The sequence below is a fragment of the Heptranchias perlo genome, unplaced genomic scaffold (assembly GCF_035084215.1).
Source record: "Heptranchias perlo isolate sHepPer1 unplaced genomic scaffold, sHepPer1.hap1 HAP1_SCAFFOLD_52, whole genome shotgun sequence".
Lineage (NCBI taxonomy): Eukaryota > Metazoa > Chordata > Chondrichthyes > Hexanchiformes > Hexanchidae > Heptranchias > Heptranchias perlo.
This window is the reverse complement of record NW_027139537.1, coordinates 5998709-6002173: the sequence shown is the minus strand read 5'-3', so window position 1 is coordinate 6002173 and position 3465 is coordinate 5998709. Positions and strand designations below refer to the sequence as shown.

The following is a 3465-nucleotide window of genomic DNA, read 5'->3' as shown; positions in this document are numbered from 1 at the left end:
ATCCGGGGTCGGGGCATGCGCACTGCGGACATTCACCGTCAATTAACGCCCTCTTCCCAGAGTCCGCCCCTGCGATTGGATCGGAACCCGCTGATTGACATCCCTGCTGACCAATCGGAGCTCGGCCCACGCCCCAAACTCGACTCACTGACCGCGAGGCGGGGGGCGGACGGCGGCTATGGTCACGTGGCGGCTGATTTGAAAACTGCGCGGCCGTTAAACCGAATCAGCGCGGGCCGGGAGCGCGCGTGACGTCAGTAACCAGGCAACAGGGCGTGTGTGACGTCAGAAACTCGTCAATCTGCGGACCGACATGTGATCCGAGCTCAAGACGGCGATGTCATGTGACCATTGTCAGTAATGAGACTCCCCAGAGTGTGATGAACTGTGTTTATCAGATCTGATCTGTCATTGTATTATTCGGATTGTACTATTTGTACCTTCACAAATTTTATGAATAAAGTACATTTTTGAAATTTAAAAATTTCCCATATGCACAGTAACCGTGATTTCAGCTTCAGGAATAAAAACAGAAAATACTGGAAAGATTCAGTCAACCAGCATCTGTGGACACTCAGGGAATCAAGGGATATGGGGATAGGGCGGGAAAGTGGGAGCTGATGTAGAAGATCAGCCATGATCATATTGAATGGAGGAGCAGGATCGAGTGGCCGTATGGCCTACTCCTGCTTCTATTTCTTATGCCCTTAAAAACCCCCTCAGGCAGAATGTAAAATTCAAATTGATGTAATGTACCTGTAATTAATCTGTAATGTACCTGTAATGAATCTGTAATCAATCACCTGTATTGAGTGTAATGCAATGAGGCACCCTAGACTGTCATAAACTGTAATTATGTACAATGTGTTCTAGTATTTGATGTCACCTGCAAATTGTATAATCTGTATTGTGCACGTTTGGATTGTGATATGACAACTGTATTGCTGCAAATTTTATGAAAAAAACAAGGTTAACGTTTGAGGTCGATGATATTTCGTCAGAACTGGAAGAATTGAAAAGATTTAACAGTTTTTAAGCAACTTCAGAGCCAGGCAAAATAGGGGAGGAAAGAACAAAAGGCAAGGTCTGAGATTGAGTGGGAGGGCAGGAGTGATTAAATGACAAGAGGGATGATGATGATGATTCAAGGCAAGGAGGGTGGTGGTGGACGAGTAAAGAAACAAGAGATGAGCTGTAAATGGGCAGAGCCATTCAGGAATGCTCCGTTCCATCCGGCGAATGGGGGGCGCTCTTTCCTTTTATGGGTGATATGCAAATGAGGCAGCGAATACTGTTGAATCTGCAAAAACGACCATATTTAACCAAAGAAATGATGGAAAAACAATGATTCTTACATTTCCAGTAAACATTCCTTATAAAAATGGAAAATGAACGTTTAAAATTCTTATTTGCCCTAATGTGAAAGAGTGTTGACTGCCGTTGGATGGAAATTTGCAACACCATTCGAGCATACTTACCTGGCAGGGGAGAGACCTTGATCAGGAAGGAGGTTCTCCCAGGATGAGGCTAACCCATTGCACTCCGGGTGTGCTGACGCCTGCGATGTCCCCAAATGCGGGATACTCGACTGCAAAATTTGTGGTAGTGGGGACTGCGTTCGCGCTCTCCCCTGGTTTATGACTAAAAACAGAAATAATGTGTGCTCCCAGAACGGTGACTTTAATGGCAACTTCGAATCACTGCCTATCTGAGCTGTGATGGGGAGATGCCCGTGATGGACTGGGGTTAACAATTGTAAACAATTTTACAACACCAATTTATAATCCAACGATTTTATTTTTAATCCCACAAGCTTTCGGAGGCTTCCTCCTTCGTCAGGTGAAGCCTCCGAAAGCTTGTGGAATTTAAAATAAATTTGTTGGACTATAACTTGGTGTTGTAAAATTGTTTACAATCTGAGCTATCACCTCGAAGGACTTGCTGGCCGATTAACAGTGGTTTTCGTCGTTCTTTTCTGTAAAATACCTAGTAACCCTTAGATATTAAAGCATTTCCAGGACTGGGCGCTGAGATGCAGCCACCGCAAAAGCTCGATGGGGAAAGGCCACAGTTTAGGACACTCTCGCCATCGTAGGCCGAGGGACTGGAAACCAAAAAAAACTCCTTGTAATGACTGTAATTGCTGTAATGTAACTGTAATCTATACTGATTGCAAGTGCAATGAGGCACCCTGCAGTGTCATGAACTGTATTTATCATATATGACCTGTAGTTGTATTGTGATAGTTGCATTGTTCTGTTTACCTTTACAATTTTTATGAATAAAGAATATTTTTGAAATATATAAATAAAAACATCGCCAGAACTTTCAAACAAACACCAAGAAGGGCCCTTCCTTTCAGATCCTTCTTGCACTCCCGGTCTCTCAGCGCCACTGCACATTGTCCCCGAGGAGGCTGCGGTGCAGACCAAACCGTCACCCATCTCATTCTGGAATGCGCCTTTGCAAAGAAGGTCTGGAGAGAGATGCAGTGGTATCTGTCCAAGTTCGTCCCGAGCAGCTCCGTAACACAGGACTCTGTGCTCTACGGGCTGTTCCCGGGGAAGCACACCGAGAGACACATCAACTGCTGCTGGAAGTCCATTAACTTGGTGAAAGACGCCCTTTGGTCTGCCCGAAACCTGCTGGTCATCCAGTGCATGGAGCTGTCCTCGACCGAGTGTTGCAGACTGGCACGTTCCAAGGTCCAGGACGACGTGCTCAGGGACGCACTGAGGATGGGTGCGGCCACCGCAAAGGCTCTGTGGGGAAAGGCAACCGTTTATAGCCTTCCCGCCATTGTATACCGAGGGGCTGAAATCAGGGGAAAAAAAACCCTGTGCAGAATGTAAAATTCAAATTGCTGTAATGTACCTGTAATGAATCTGTAATGTACCTGTAATGAATCTGTAATCAACAATCTGTGTTGAGTATAATGCAATGAGACACCCCATAGTGTGATGAACTGTAATTATGTACAATGTGTTCATTGAACCGTACTTGATGTAACCTGCAAATTGTATAATCTGTATTGTGTACGTTTGGAATGTGATATGACAACTGTACTGTATGCATTGCTGCAAATTTTATTAATAAAGTACATTTTTTTGAAATAAAAAAGCTGGAGTAAACCATTGGGATGGGAGAAATCTATTGGTGTTCCAGATATCTATTGGGGCTTCCGGTAATCTATTGATGGTCCAGAAACCACTGGGACAGGAGAAAGGAGCCACACAAGAGATTGTTACACAAGATTAGGGCTCATAGGATTGGAGGTAATATATTAGCATGGATTGACGATTGGTTAACGGACTGGAAAAAAGGAGTAAGGAATAAATGGGTCATTTTCGGGTTGGCAGGTAGTAATGAGACGGGTGCCGCAATGATCAGTGCTGGAGCCTCAGCTGTTTACAATCTATATCAATGACTTATAGGAGGGGACCGAGAATAATGTATCCAAACTTG

General features: G+C 44.5%; 1 non-coding gene across 1 annotated transcript; it reads left to right on the top strand.

Moving 5' to 3' along the window:
- Positions 1-1470: 1470 nt before the first annotated feature.
- LOC137314582 (U1 spliceosomal RNA) lies at positions 1471-1633 on the top strand. The gene has a single exon (XR_010961239.1). It is a non-coding gene; the product is annotated as a U1 spliceosomal RNA (small nuclear RNA).
- The last annotated feature ends 1832 nt before the right edge of the window (positions 1634-3465 follow it).